The sequence below is a fragment of the Lepus europaeus genome, chromosome Y, assembly GCF_033115175.1.
Source record: "Lepus europaeus isolate LE1 chromosome Y, mLepTim1.pri, whole genome shotgun sequence".
NCBI lineage: Eukaryota > Metazoa > Chordata > Mammalia > Lagomorpha > Leporidae > Lepus > Lepus europaeus.
The window spans coordinates 18,792,089-18,809,168 of record NC_084851.1 but is presented as its reverse complement, the minus strand read 5'-3'; the positions used below and the strand labels follow the sequence as shown (position 1 = coordinate 18,809,168).

At 38.4% G+C, this 17,080-nt stretch overlaps 1 pseudogene; it reads left to right on the top strand.

Annotated features, from left to right (window-relative positions):
* The first annotated feature begins 13,874 nt into the window (after positions 1 to 13,874).
* Positions 13,875 to 14,820, top strand: LOC133754131 (heat shock protein beta-1-like; annotated as a pseudogene).
* Positions 14,821 to 17,080: the final 2,260 nt, after the last annotated feature.

Sequence of the window (17,080 nt, the reverse complement as noted above, 5' to 3'; positions counted from 1 at the left end):
CCTTATACCTTACCTAATAATCCACTCAAAATGTATCAAAAACCTAAATCTGCCGGCGCCGTGGCTCACTAGGCTAATCCTCTGCCTTGCGGCGCCGGCACACCGGGTTCTAGTCCCGGTCAGGGCACCAATCCTGTCCTGGTTGCCCCTCTTCCAGGCCAGCTCTCTGCTGTGGCCAGGGAGTGCAGTGGAGGATGGCCCAAGTCCTTGGGTCCTGCACCCCATGGGAGACCAGGAGAAGCACCTGGCTCCTGCTATCAGAACAGCGCAGTGCGCTGGCCGCAGCCGCGCTACCGCGGCGGCCATTGGAGGGTGAACCAACGGCAAAGGAAGACCTTTCTCTCTGTCTCTCTCTCACTGTCCACTCTGCCTTTCAAAAAAAAAACAAACAAACAAACAAACAAAAACCTAAATCTATGACCCAATACCATCCAATTACTAAAGAACATTGAGGAAACTCTACAACACATTGGCATAGGCAAAGTCGTTTAAAAAAAAAAAACATGGAAGCACAGGAATTCAAATGAAAAAATTAGCAAATGGGATTACATTCAGTTGAGAAGTTTCCGCACTGCAAAAGAAACACTCACCAAAGTGTAGAGGCAATTGACATGATGGGAAAAATGTTTGCAAACTATGCGGATGATAAATGATTAATAAACAAAATCTATAAAGAGCTAAAGAAATTTAACAACAACAAAACAAACATTCCAGTTTTAACAACAACAAAACAAACATTCCAGTTAAGAAATGGGTGAAGGACTTGAACTGGCATTTTTTAAGAGAGGTAGTTCAAATGGCCATCAGATACTGGAAAAAAGGCTCAAAGGGAGTGGCAGACAGGTAAAGCCACTGCCTACAGTGCTGGCATCCCCCATGGTGCCAGTTTGAGTCCTGGCTGCTCCACTTCCAATCCAGCTCTCTGCTATGGCCTGGGAAAGTTGTAGAAGATGACCCAAGAGCTTGGGCTCCTACACCTGTGTGGGAAGAAGCTCCTGGCTCCTGGGTTCAGATTGGCCCAGCTCTGACTGTTGCAGCCATTTGGGTAGTGAACCAATGGATGGAAGCTTGCACTCTCTCTCGCTCTCTTTCTCTTCCTCTCTATAACTCTGCCTTTCAAATAAATTGATACATCTTTTAATAAAGGTAAAGAAAACAAGCTCAGGGTAATTAGCAATTAGGGAAATGCAAATAAAACCACAATGGAATTTCACTTCAACCTAGTTCAAATGGCTCTCACACAGAAATCTATAAACAAAAAATGCTGGTGAGGATGCAGCATAAAAAATATATCCTAACCCAGTGTTCACGGGAAGGTAAAGTGGTCCAGCCACTGTGGAAGACTGTATGTATATACTTCATAAATCTGAATACAAATCTACCACATGATGAGGCCATCCTGCTCCTGGGAATTTACCCAAAATAAAATTAAGCAGTATTTAAAAGTGTTATCTGTACCTACATGTTAATCACAGCTCAATTCATAATAGCTAAGACATGGAATCAACCCAGATGTGCAGCAGCTGTTTATTGGATAAGAAATTATAGTATAGAGTATAGTTCAGATGTAAAAAAAAAAGAAATCCTGTCTTTAGTAACAAAGCAGATGCAACTGGAAGTCATTATACTTCATGAAATAAGCCAGTGCCAAAAAGACAGATATATTGTGTTTTCTATGAATTGTGGTAACTAATACAGTACCTGTAATATAATCCACTGGAATGAAATGATTATTTTGAGATTTGCTGATTGTTTACAGCCCTCGTGTGTTTTGTTGAGGAAGGTTTTTTTCTTTACACCAATTGTTGAACTCGTTATTTTATGTAGGATTAAACTTATGAGTATAAGATAAACTTAAAAGGGATCCTGTAAAAATTATGAGTGGGAATAGTAGAGGTAGGAAGGAAAAGGGTTGGGGTATTGGGGCAACAGAGGATAATGTGGGGTGTATCACTAACTTTCTAAACCTGTATAGGAAATGCATGAAACTTTGGTAACTTAAATAAGATTTTTTTAAAAAATACAAAAAAAAATGTGTAGGCTTTTGTGGTGAAGGTCCTTATGGAGCAGCTGAAGCAACAAGAAATCATGGACTCCACCAGGGTCAGCAAGAGGCTGCTCACAGGCTCTGCATAGCAGATGCTTTCAGAGACCTGCTGATGACAAAGGTCCTAAGGAACAAGCAGCAATAGACACTGATGGCTGGGGAAGGTGGAAATAGTTCTGCTTCCCAGGAAAATGCCTCCAGGACTTCCAAACTGAAATCAAAGATGGATGGTGATAGTTGTAATGACAAAGAAAAAGGAAATGGTTCACCTTACTGCCAAGGATCCATGGACAAGCCATTAGGGAACTGGGGACAGTGAAGACAGATATCTTCCATCTGCTGGTTCAATCCCCAGATGGCTGCAATGTTCCAGGGATGGGCCGGGCCAAAGCAATTAACCAGGATCCCCTTCAGGCACACTAGTAGGGAGCTGGATTGTGAGTGCCACAGCCACAGCTCAAACTCCCATATGAGATCTCAGTACTGCAGATGGTGCCTTAACCAACTATGTCATAGCGCTGGCCTTAAGGAACTACATTTTAACTCTGTTTCCTCACAGCAAATACTGGCAAGCCATAGGGGCTGCATGCTGGGCAAGCTAGTGAGCCTACAGAGAGGGTGTTCCAATGATGAAGTGGGCCCAGATACCTTCAACTAACCATGCTTTTCCTAACAATGATGCTTTGAATAGATGTTACAGTGTGTGTTCACTTTCTAAAGTCAACAAGCCCAAAATCTTTAGAACTTCCCATGAGAAACAGCAAAATCAGTCTGCAGCTCATCCTATAATACTTGGGCTATGGATTATCCTGAGGTTTCCTCTTTTTATACATTTACTAGTTGTGACTTATTTAAGAATTTGGAAGAAAAGAATTAAAATAAAAATTATCCAATACACAATCTCACTGTACTTTAGAGCCCCCAAACACAGCACACGGTAAAGGATGAGTGTTTTTCCTTGTAACCTCATGGTGGGTGGGGAGCTGGCCTTGCTGTCATTGCCCAGCACTACAAGAGAGTATCATAGCACAGATTGCTATCCTAAGAAAAGAACAAAATTAAAAATTTTATGTATGGCTTCTATTGCATATAAATCACTTTTTTTCACCATCATAAAGTGGGAAAATCCTTAAGCATCATAAGGTAAGAACTGTCTGTATTGCATTTTGTATCTTTTCTTAGATTTATTAGTCCTCCAAATAAAATCAGTGGAAATATCATACCATGCATCTTGAAAATATTCTCCCTATATTGTAAAGATTTTGGCTTATCTGTAGTCCTTATTTCACCAATGTGAGTAATTTCCTACCACCCTAAATAATCTTACCCACCTTACTAAATTTTTGTTTTGATTTAAGCTTTCCCTTCTGTAATAATGTTAATAAATCCATCTTTTAGCCCAAAAAATATCAAAACGTAGAAATTGTATATTAGTATGCCTTTCTCTAACATAGAGTCACTCAGTAAGTTTCATGAAATATTTCTAATATATTGTGAGTGAAGTCAGGATCTCTATTTCTCTCATGCTACCTGACTGATTCAAGATATCATTACTCTCTCTTGCAGAACTTCTACTGTCTCCTTTCTGTGTCTTAGCATTTACCGTTTCTATCCTACCATCCAGTCTCAAGAACAAGTAATCTCTTCAAAATATGTGTAACAAATAAAAACACCAGCTGAAAACCTTCCAATAACATTTCATTTTTTAAAAAATTTTCATGTACTTATTTGAAAACTAAATTATACTTTTGATTTTTAAAAATTAAAATAGAAGCATATAAGTTCATATATACATATGATGAACAATGAGGATTTAAAAATTTTTGTGGAGAATGAAACTGATATGTAAGTTTATTTTGGTGCTAGGAAACTGGAAACTTATGCATAGAATAATTTTTCAAATGTTCATGGAATGTGTATTTTTAAAAAACTCTACATTTATTTCAAGATTTTGTATAGAACATAATATATTTGCAGGCACCGCAGCCACTTTGCAGACATGTAAATGGTAGCTGATATGGTGTAACTGCCTGCTCTTCAAGCTGTAAAGAATTTGTCTCTAATGTTTGAAGCATTGATTTACCAATCACAACAGATGTGCTTCAAGCACAAGAATGGAAATACATGTAGCATGTGATGGCTACAGTCACATAGGAATGGTGACACTGGGAGGTGGCCAGGCTCTGCGCATATAGAGATTGGGAATTTATGAGGGAATAAATAGGCTGCAGATAAAACAATGCTTAGAGGAAATTTATAGCCTTATATGAATGTTAGAATAAAAAACTATAAATCAATCATTGTAGCTTCTTAATCAACAATTAAAAAGAAAAAGGAAATTGAAAGTAAATAGAAGAAAGGCATTCAAAATGATAATAACAAATATAAATGATATGTTTTTGAGTACCACAAAGCAGGATATATTTGTAAATGTTAACAAAATTAACATAGAAGTAAAGTAATTATAAATACAAATGGAAAAGTAACATCAAATTTTAAGAATTAAAAATAATTCTTTATAGATAATTTATCCTTCTCAAGATGCTAGAAGAAATGTGTGATAGTCTTAGGAGTAAAATTTGAATAGAAGTCAAAATTCATTATATATTGAAAACCAAATTCCCAACGACAGAAATATAACATGAAATAGGAAAACTCCTACTTAGAACAAACAAGTTGAATCACAACTTGAAAACTAGCAACCAACCAATAAAAAAATTATAGAAGAAAAATTTCAAATCCAGAATTACAAAATATTCCAAATATTTAAGAAAGAAATAAACACATCTACATTTCCCACACATATCCTTAATGGAAATAAGCAGAGAATATTTTAAAATTTCTTTTGGAAAGCCAGCATAACATTGATGAGGATGCAAGTTGACCAGAAACTCGAAATACAATTGAAGTATTAGTTAAATAAAGGAAATCACGTATGAAAACATAATTAATAACAAGTGAGATATAATAAAATTTCAAGAGCTGTTAACTTTGGTAAACAAGCCATGTAAATTTTCCAGATAGCTAATAAATTTAAGAAAATTGCATGATCATTTATATGAAATATTGAAAATTATTTTAATAATTCAACATCTAGTTAAAAAGAAAACCTTCTAGCAGTAAAGCAATGGTTTCCTTGCTAATCAAGATTCTTTAAAAGATCCTACAACAAACAACACAATTAATACAGGATCACAGAAATCTTTTTTCCTGGAAGTAATTAGAACACGCTTTCTCCACTATCTCCAACTTCTTACCAGAAAAGTAGTCGAGGAGGGGGGGCAACAACAAAGATTAATTTATTTTTTTTATTTTTTTTTTTTATTTTTGACAGGCAGAGTGGACAGTGAGAGAGAGACAGAGAGAAAGGTCTTCCTTTTGCCGTTGGTTCACCCTCCAATGGCCGCCGCGGTAGCGCGCTGCGGCCGGCGCACCGCGCTGTTCCAATGGCATGGGAAAGATTAATTTCTAAGCAATATATGGTCGATATATTGGAGATATTAAAATAGATTGTCCATAAAATCTAAAAACAAATACAACTGCTGAATAAATTTATTAGATTGCTGGAAAGATTAATATATAAAATCCAATAGATCACCAAGTACAAACAAGAAACAAATAGACAATACACAAAATCAACAGGCCAACAGGCAGAGCAGAAAACAAATACTGACAGAAGAAAAGGGGGAAAAAAAGGATTAAATGCGATATCTTTAAGCATTTTAAATCAATATTTAAAAAGTTAACACAAACGAGCAAACAGAAAAATGAGCAAAAACTACGAGGGTGAAGAAAGGCCCATAAGCCAACAGACAACATTCTAGCTCACCTAAAGCAGGTTACCACAAGCTCCAGAAAAAATCTGGCAGGGAACACAGGGGGACACCAGCAGTGGCAGCAGGGAGGTGAGAGGCCCTCCTGCAGCAGGGATGTGAGAAGCCCTCCTGCAGCACGGAGCAGGGCCCAGGAGGGGCAGTTTCCCACCTGACCCAGGCCTCCACTCCTGCTGTTTCCTTCCACTCAACCTGAGCTCAGGGCGCCCCAGCTGTGGAGGATGCTGATTGGCTGCGTCGTTTGTGACGTGTCATGCAAACTGTCCAATCAGGAAGGTGACATCCAGGACTCTTGACATCATAGTCTTCTGTCCTACAGTACTGCGGGTGCACCAGGTCCTAGGAGACAGCGCCTCTGCCGCGAGGCTCCCAAGCCAATCAGAATCCGCCGCTTTCCACCTTCACTGACGGTGTGGGGCTGTGAGGGCAGCGACGCTGGACACCTAGGAAGCTGACCACCACGACATGGTGAGTGTGTGGGCCCGAGTGTCCTGGGGGGAAGCGGAGCCAGTGGAGCTGCTGAAGGGCCAGGAAGACACGGGCCGCCCAGAGGTCATCTCTGGGCTCTGTGGGCACCACACTGCCACAGGTGCAGCACTTTCCTTGGTCCCCTCTGACCCCGGGTTGGGGGAGACTGGCGCCGGAGACGCCCAGCACCCTGGGCCTTCCCTGCTCGCAGCGACTTCCCATCCCTGGAGCCATCCCTGGGCAGCTGTGGTAGCGGCAGCGGCGCCGTCTCCCCAGGTGTGCAGTGGGGCCTGAGCTGTCACTAGGGAGATTGTGGGTTCCATGTATTGGGTTCACACAGGCCTGGAGCTGTCTTAATGCGGCCCTTGGTTCCTCCTTCCTTCCCTGTGAGGACTTGATTCCCCCCAGTTTTCTAAATACGTGTGCAGCAGGGTCTTGTCCACGATGCTGACCTCTTTCCTTAGCTGTTCCTAGAGGGGTCTCTTCTGTTTCCAGTAACGTAGTAACACAGATTAGGTAAGATAAAAACAGAAGTATTGTGTGACTCTGGGTTTTCATCCAGATTTTAGAGAGGCAGGAGGAACTGTAATTTGACACTTGGGTATCATCTTAGTACTTACAGGCTCCCTTGACAGGCTGTCGACTGTATTAACACTTTCAAAATAAAGATTTTGGCTACTTAAATTTATGAGTGTTTTAAAAATTTTGTTCCAAAAAAAGCCTTTCCAATCCCAAAGATATGTCTAGTTTACTGTTATTTTGAATTTATGTTTTCATATAGGAGCCCATTTCTTTTTTGATTGTTTTAATGTTTTCAAGATTCTTAGAATATACTTGACAGAATTTGTGTATGTTCAAGATATGAAACCTGATGTTTTATATGTGAGGGGATTTTCAAAAGTTATGGAAAATTTAAATTATCTTCTAATCTTATTTTTTCATAAACTTTTTTGGAGTCCTCTTGTGCATATACACGAATCATGATGAAGTGATCAGGACATATCCATCACCTTGCATTGTTACATTTTTAAAGAATACATAAGATATTAGCAAGTTGTGAGTATGTAATAGAGTATTCTTTTAAATACTGTGTGGAATATTTTAAATACTATGTTTAAGACCTTGAATTAATTTATCTCATAACTGCAAATGTTTTCCCATTTCCTTTGCTCTGATCCCCTGACAACCACCACTTTTTTCTGTGATTGTGATTTTCTTAGATTCCACACACAATTGAGATTGTGTGGCATTTGTCTTTTAGGGCTGCAACAGCTGGAGCTGGTCCTATCTGAATCCAGGATCCAGGAGCTTCTTCAGGTCTCCCCTCTGGGTGCAGAGGCCCAAGCACTTGGGCCATCTTCCACTACCTTCCCAGGCCATTATTCAGAGAGCTTGATCAGAAGAGGGGCAGCTGGGATTTGAACTAGTGCCCATGTTGGTGCTGCAGCCAGAGGCTTAATCTACTACTCCAGAGCATAGGGCCCTTTCTCATAAGTAAATTGATCTTTACAAAAAAACAAACAAACAAACAAACAAACAAAAATGAAGCTTTCTCATGAAAACAAAAAACAACTAATGCCTTACCCTGGGCTGGCATTCTGGCGCAGCATATTAAGCTTCTGCTTTCAATACAGCATCCTTATCAGAGTGCCAATTCAAAACCCAGATGCTCTGCAACTTGTATTAGTTATTTATTGCTGTGTAGTTGTCTTCCCCAAAACATAGCAGCTGTTTGCTACCCTACACTGTTTCTGAGAGTTTTCTGCTGATGTACCTTGGAAAGTAGCAGAATATGGCTTTGTATTTTAGTAATTGCCACTGATGTGGAAGACTGTTGAAATTCTGTTCCTGTCTCCAGGCTGGCCCAGCCCTAGCTATTACTGTGATTCAGGGAATGAACAACTGGGTAGAGGCGCGCGCTCTCTCTCTCTGTCTCTGTCTCTGTCTCTGTCTCTGTCTCTGTCTCTCTCTCTCTCTCTCTCTCTCTCTCTCTCTCTCTGTGTGTGTGTGTGTGTGTATGTGTTTTCCTCCCTTTCAAATAATTATTTTAAAAAAGCAGAAAAACACCTATCTGCTTCCTCAGAGTTGCACTTCATCCTGAAATAGGCATATGTCCTCATAATTACTGTGCATGTTTAATTTTACTAAATAGGTATAACTAACTTGTATTAGTTATTTATTGCTGTGTAGTTGTCTTCCCCAAAACATAGCAGCTGTTTGCTACCCTACACTGTTTCTGAGAGTTAGGGATGGATGAGTGGCTGGGATGGTTGAATGGTTGACTCTGGCCCTGGGTCTATAGAGGTCACTTCTATTTACTAACTTACCGGCTGACAGAAATGCCCCATCCCTCATCAAGTTATCATCAGCACAACTGCCTGGATATCTTCAAAACAGGGTACTTGGTCATCCCATAACAAGTCATCTCAGAGATGGTGCAACTGAGCACCAAAGATAGAAGCTATCATTTTATTATATCAAATCCTGAAGTGACAGGCAAATATTTTCCATGTGAGAAGGAACTAGAAAACCTAAACACCAGCAAGGAGGGTTCTTTGGGAGTCACTGTGTAGCTGTTGATTTTGTTATTAGAATTAAATTTTCTAAATATATGTTTCTATGAAATCAAGATCATTTGTTTTTACTGCTGTGTCGTATCCTATTGTATGAATAGACCTAGATTAGGTATTCTGTCTGTATTGACTGATTTGAGAGTGGTTTCTAATATTTGCAGTTATAAATTGTATTGCAATGAACAGATTTGTGTTGTGAAAGGAATCTTCTAGAATTGAAAATTTTAAGTGTTTTAGTATGCCAGTTTTCAACATTACAACAACTATCAAAGTTTACTTCAGAAAAGCTAGATCACCAAAATTATATATGAATTTCAGTTCCTTCAAACTATTACCATATTTGCATTTATTCCTATGCTTTGCCAACCTATGTGTGATAGAGTGTCCTATTTTAGGTGGTATTTTCAAGATCACGTACCTTGGAATATGTTTATGGTATGCTGATCTTGTTCTCTGAAGATGAGGGTTTTTGTTAGTCTCATGTATGTTTTTCTACTTTTTTTACTGGTATGGATGGGTTCCTTGGGATATTAATTTTTCCATGTTGTATCTCCTAATTACTCTGATTTTTCTGTTTATCAGTTTTTGTGTTTTTACTTACATCTTTTTAAATTTAGGATAATCAATCCCATCTTTCTCTCATGACTTGTATTGTGTGCCTTAATAAATTGTCTGAATCTGAGAAAATATAGATATTTTTCTTCTATAAATACCCCATACTTTTTTCTTATTTTCTCCTAAAATGTGAACTAGGAATATAATTTTCTAAGAACATTTGATTTTCTCAGAAATATTTGCTAAGTTTATAATGTTTACCCCTTATTTTTCCAATATTTTATTATGAAAATTTAATATATAGAAACTAAATATCTTTATATACAGAAGATCAATTCAGTATATAATTAGTAAAGACCTCATCAGCTTGTATCCACGCAGAAACACAAAGTGTAAAAATACTGTTTCAATACTAGTTATAGCATCACTGCACATTAGACAACACATTAAGGACAGATACCACATGGGATGTAAGTACACAGTGACTCCTGTTGCTGACTTAACAATTTGACACTCCTGTTCATGGCGTCAGTAATCTCCCTAGGTTCTAGTCATGAGTTGCCAGGGCTATGGAAGCCTTTAGAGTTCGCTGACTTTGATCTTGTTCCGATAGGGTCACAGTCAAAGTGGAAGTTCTCTCCTCCCTTCAGAGAAAGGTACCTCCATCTTTGATGGCCCTGTTCTTTCCACTGGAATCTCACTCATAGAGATCTTTCATTTAGGTCTTCTTTTTTTTTTTCTTTTCCATTGTATCTTGGCTTTCCATGCCTACTATACTCTCATGGGCTCTTCCGCCAGATCCGAATGCCTCAAGGGCTGACTCTGAGGCCAGAGTGTTGTTTAGGACATCTGCTATTCTATGAGTCTGCTGTGTATCCCACTTCCCATGTTGGATCTTTCTCTCCCTTTTTGATTCTATCAGTTAGTATTAGCAGACACTAGTCTTGTTTGTGTGATCCCTTTGACTCTTAGACCTATCAGAGCCATCAATTGTGAACTGAAATTGATCACTTGGACTAGTAAGATGGCATTGGTACATGCCACCTTGATGGGATTGTATTGGAATCCCCTGGCACATTTCTAACTCCATCATTTGGGGCAAGTCCGATTGAGCATGTCCCAAATTGTACATCTCCTCTCTCTCTTTTTCCCACTCTTATATTTGACAGGGATTACTTCTCAGTTAAAATTTAAACACCTAAGAATAATTGTGTGTTAATTACAGAGTTCAACCACTAGTACTAGAACTTCTGTATATAAAGATAATTGGAAATGGAAAAAAAAAAAACCCTGGTGTTAAATTGGAAATGGCATAGAAAATTAATTTAAAAAATATTATGTAGGATCTCTGTCTTTAATGTGCTGTATACTCTTATTTAATGCTGTAACTAGTAACCCAACAGTATTTTTTTTTTCACTTTGTGTTGCTATATAGGGGCAAGCTGTTGAAATCTTTACCTAATATATACTAAACTGATCTTCTGTATATAAAGAGAATTGAAAATGAATCTTGATGTGATTGGAAGGGGAGAGGGAGCAGGAAAGGGGAGGGTTGTGGGTGGCAGGGAAATTTTGGGAGGGGGGAAGCCATTGTAACCCATAAGCTGTACTTTGGAAATTTATATTCATTAAATAAAAGTTTAACAATAATAAAAAAAGGAAAAAAAAGAAATCAAATATCATACAGTGACATTCTACATATAAGCCATGTAGATTTAGTAATTTCTAACATTTTGTTGTGCATCAATTGGTGTGTGGGTACATTTTTTACTGAACTATTTGCAAATAAAATGCAAGCATCATGGCATGTCACTTCTCAGTATATCATTATGCATATTAAAATATGGAAGTCTCTTATATAAACACAATATTATTATTACACCTGAAACACTAGCAGTAATTTATAAACAGATTTTACCCACAGTCACAAAAATGCTGTTTTAATTATTTTAGGGGCCAAAATTGATGCCTTTGTAGAATGTAACATATTGAGTTTTGCCTGAGTATTTCCTAATGTTATCAATTAATGATAGGTTAACCTCATATTTCCTAAAAATATTGAAGTTATATCTAGAGGCTTAGTTTCAAGTAAAATATATTTTGGCTCAGTCTCCACTGAAAGTTTAATAGCCTCTTTGTCATGTACCACATCCCTGTATGTACCTGGGCTCTTTGCGAGCATCCTACTCTGTCTCAGGAAAGAGTTCTGTAACCCCGCACTACACCACATGGCCCTAATTTCTGTAATGATACTAGAACAGGGGTCTTTAAGACCTTGATCTTTGTCCTTATACTTATTGTCCTGCTTAGTCTTGCAGTTTTAATGAGCTTATCAACATATTTCAGAATTCCTTGTGGGATTCTAAGTAGAATTACATTAAATTTATTGAGTATAGATTAATTTATTGCTGCATTATCTTTTCCCCATGAATGTACTAAATTTCTCCATTTGTTTCCATCTTCTTTTATGTCCCACTGAAATGGTTTGTAATGGTATTTTTCAAAAAGATTTTCTCATAAATTTCTTATAAGGTACCTACCTCATAGTTCTTATTGTTACTGTAAGTGGGATTATATTAAATTGTATTTTCTAGCTGATTGTTCGTTGTATAGGCATATAACTGTTTTGTATATTAACCTTATGTGTATATTAATCTGCAAATAATATACTTTTTATAATTTCTAATCTTTGTATCATATACTATTCTTTTTGTAAAGCTTTTTGAGGCAATATTGTATAAATATTATGATAGTGATCATTTTTGTGAGGCTTTCAAAAAGTTCATGTAAAGTGCATGCTATGCAAATATTATTCATAGATTTCAAGAAATGTTAGCACCAGATCAACAGATATTTTAATTCTGTTTTCCCATAAAGTGCTTTGAAGTGCCTCGTATGTCCCATGCTTCATTACTGAGCGTGATGCACAGGGCAGGTGTTGTATTTCCCTTCCTATTCCTAAATGTAGAGATCCTCAGTTACTGTTAGTCGACTAGTATAAAGAAAAAAACTCTTTGGCAGTTTCTAGTAACATTAAACACAGGCTTACTTCATGAGACTCCTAGGTGTATGCAGAGAAGTAGAGGTCTGAGTCTACTTAAAGACCTAACTGGAAGGTTCATAGCTTATTCATAATTGTAGAACTACCTAAAACTACCATTTTTTTTTCAAAATAGAAACAACCTAAAAGATCACTGAGGGAGAATAGATAAACAAAGTATTAAGTCATTGGAACATGGCACAATACATTTCATTGTCCTGAACAATGCAATTCAATGTTTCTTTTGTATAAGTACATGAAAGATAAATTTCATCTATAGAATCCTAATTTCCATGTGTGTAATTCTGGAATGACCCGTACCCTTAACATGTGAAGATGCCAACTCTGGTCCTCTGGCTACAGTCCTTGAAGAGAAAAGACCCCAAGTGGTGTCAGCTGATGTACATAGGGTGATTTCTGTTCTCTAACTATTTACTGTTGACACTGCTTAAATTTTAAGTTTTTGGTGTTCTGAGGTTTCAGTACAGTGTGCCTAGGTGTAGATTATTTTTGCATCCTACTGGAGCTAATTTGTGCTCTCTGAATGTGATAATCCTACATCCATCATCAATTCTATATCATCCTCAGCTGTCACCTCAGCCACTGCTGCCTAGTGTCTCCTTATGCATCTCCAATAAGATTAACTTTAGATTTCTTGTTATTTACTTCAGGCCCCTGAACAATTTGTTTATATTTTCTTCTCTTTATCTTTGGTGTATTCTATATAATTTCTTCAGATGCATCTTGTACTGGCCCAATTCTCTGTTCAGCTCTGTGCACTGTCCTATTTAATCTATTCAATATTTTTCTATTTAATTGACTATATTCCATCTCTAGGAATTTTGTTCTATTTCTTTAAAATGTACAAGCTTGGTTTTCTATGGTATCATGTAATAATTTTATTGTGGCTTGTACTTCCTTTATTTATGTAATTAAAAGGCAATAAAATTTCCAAAAGTTATAATACATGGTGCTCATGCCCTCAGAGTATCATTGCCTGAAGTGCTTCCTCATTTTTTTTTTTTGAAACTCAAGGTCTATCATACAGATGTTTAAGTTTTTAATTAGCTGCTTAATCCAATCTTTTGTTTTTAGAACAATACATGCTGTAATAGACACAATTGATATATGCCCATTCACAGAGGTGAAGTAAGCCTCCAGATTAAATTACTAGAACTAAAATTGCTGAGTTAAAGAGCATAGGCATTCATAATTCTGATGCATAAAGTCACACCGCCTTTTGTAGATGTGATCCTTGGAACTGGCTACTCCAGTTTGCTGGGTTTGCTTACAATGGTTTGTTTCTCCAGTCAGCCCTGCCAACATGATCTTTTCAGACTTTTAGGAAATTTACCAATATGACAAGTAAAAATGATGATTGCTACTTTTTTGGTTTTTTATTTCTGCCAGTGAGATTGACCTGTTCATAAATCTAAAGATATTTGTCATTTTCTTTAAACAGTCATACATATGATGTATATACATATTCTTGTCCATTTTTTCTGTTTGGGTTTTAGATTTTTACATTGATTTGTAGCAGTTTCTTATGTAATGAAGTAAGACACCCATTATCTAGAGGATAAACTGTATGATTCATATCTTATAAATATTTAGATTTTTGTTTTGCAGTTGCTTTGAACTTTAGTTGCGAAAACCAGAAGCTTAACAGTATCAAAAGGGCACACAGGGTTGCCTCTTCGACCAGGCCTTGGGCTGCAGCTGCTGCCGGAGGAGTGGGCTCAGTGGTTCGTTGCCAGCGGCAGGCTGGGCTACCTGCGGCCCCTGCCCTCTGCCGAGCCCCACTCCGTGGCCGCGCCCGCCCATAGCCCTGAACTCAGTCGGTAGCTCAGCAGCGGCGTCTCAGAGATCTGTCACAGGGCCGACCGCTGGCGCGTGTCCCTGGATGCTAACCACTTCACCCCCGGGAGCTGAAGGTCAAGACCGAGGACAGCGTGGTGGAGATTTCGGGCAAACACGAAGAGCGACAGGAGCACGGCTACCTTGCCCGCTCTTCCACCCGGAAGTACACGCTGCCCCCAGCGTGGACCCCACCCTGGCCTCCTCCTCCCAATCCCCTGAGGGTGTGCTCCCCGTGGAAGCGCTGCTGCCCAAGCCGGCCACGCAGTCACAGAGATCACCATCCCGGTCACATTCGAGGCCCGCGCCCAGATCGGCGCCCAGAAGCTGGGAGTTGCAGCAGCCTGTGGCCAAGTAGAGCTGCCTCCTGTGTCGCCCAGCCCCCAGCACCCCCTGTGCGCCCTTTTGATACTGTTAAGCTTCTGCTGTTCACAAATAAAGATCTAATTGTTCAAACCTGGTAAGTGCCACTCTTAGGATCATTGGTTACTATCCTTACTCTGTCTTTTATGACCTTGTAGGACCCCCGGAGCAGGTGTCCCACAATTCGAGCGCACCCCAGATGCACGAGCTCCACACCAATCGATGCAAAGAGCAAGAGGGAAGTTTTATTTCATTTGCAAATGGGCCGTCTCAATAGCACCCTCTAGTGCAGTGCAGAGAGAGCGGCCCCGATCATCAGTTTCACAGAGTATTTAAGGCTTAAAACCACAACATTAGCATATTTCCACTGTGTTACAATTTCATTGGGTAACTTAAATGGTTACAGGGTACAGGGAGAAGTTACATGCTGTACGTGCCTTGTGGTTTTCATCTTTAGCTTAAGCAAGCAGGGGCAGGGGTCGTCAAGCCGGGTATGTAATGTGTGGTAACTTGTAATGTTGTAACAGGATACAGGTTGGGTACATTTTCTGTTAACTTCAGCCTTTATAGTTCCTAAAAACGGTTACATGTTGCAAGCTCAGCCATCTTATGAAAGCAATCACATTTCTTGCAAGCTTATTGCAAGCCCAGCCAAATTGTACAGAAGCAAAACAATATGCAGTTAGCTCAAACAACTCCATCTTAAACCTACCTAACCTGTCTAATTCTTTCAGACCTTGTCTAAATATGATCAGAGTCGGCAAACTTGGAAGGCTTCCATAGCCTTGACAACTCATGACCACAGCCTAGGGTGGTTTCTGGCGGCATAAACTAGAGTGTCAATTTGTTGGGTCAACAACAGGAGCCACTGTGCACTTGCTCCTCATGTCGGATCTCTGTCCTTAATGTGCTGTACATTTTGATTTAATGCTATAACTAGTACTCAAACAGTATGTTTCACTTTGTGTTTCTATGTGGGTGCAAACTGTTGAAATCTTTATACTAAATTGATCTTCTGTATGTAAAGAGAATTGAAAATGAATCTTGATGTGAATGGAAGGGGAGAGGGAGCAGGAGAGGGGAGGGTTGCCGATGGGAGGGAAATTATGGGAGTGGGAAGCCATTGTAATCCATAAGCTGCACACTGGAAATTTATGTTCATTAAATAAAAGTTAAAAAAATAAGAACCAGCATGCCAGGACAATAGATGAACCAGTCAAAAAAAATTTTTTTTATGATGCATTGTGTGTTAAAATGTTTACTTCTGTGAATTTAAATATTTCAGTCTTTGAGTCTGTTGGATTTACTGGCACATTTGAAGTGGCTTTATCTCACTGAAACATAGTATTTTATGATTTATTCAAGCTGTGTGTTATTTTACCTGCCTCAACTGTGTGGTTTAAACACCTCCTACCTCTAGGTGGCTAGCCCATTTCCTTTAACATTTCTTGAAAGCCATCTCAATTAATTTGAAATCCCACAACTATTGTACACCAAATTCTAGTAAACATTTTAGAGACTTTTATTTAAGTATGTATTTTCTATTCTAATTCAGCAATACATATTTCAGCATTAGTTCCCATTTTTCCCAAGAATCACTGCTGTGAATTTTTAATTGTCCTTTTTGAACACTTGATCACTGACTTCAGCTTGTTTAGTTCCTTAAAATCTTCTCATTATGTTAGTGAGTGTGTAATCTGTCCATTCACGGCCATGATATGATCATTTGAAAAATTTTTATTAAAATAAAGAGAGCAGACTTCATGTATTTCAGGTACCAGGTTGTTTTGATTGTAACTGTCCTGTAGAATGTCTGGTCTTGTGATGCCTCTAGCTTTGTTTTTGCTGTTTAAAATTGTGTTTGGTATTTGGTGTCTCTTTGCTTACATATGGATTTAGCATTACTTTTTTAGATATGAGAAAATGTCCTTGGTATTTTTATTGGAATCTCATTGAATATGTAAACTTCTTTTTGTAGTATGGATATCTTGATGACATTAATTCTTCCATTCCAAGAACATAGGTGGTTTTTCCAATTTTCCTTCTTCTTCTATTTCTTTCTTAAAAATTTTATAAATTTCACATCCTTGGTTAAATTTATTCAAAGGTGTATAGATTTGTAGTAGCTGCTCTGAATGGTAGTGATATTTATGTTCTTTCTCAGCTGTGGCATTATTTGTGTATTCAAAGGCAATTGATTTTGAGTGCTGATTTTATATCCTGCAGCTTTACCAAGCTCTCCTATGAGTTCCAATAGTCTCTTAGTGTAATGTTTTTTGTTCCTCTCTATATAGAATCATGTTTCCTGTAATGAGGGATAGTTTGAACTCCTCAGTTCCAAGTT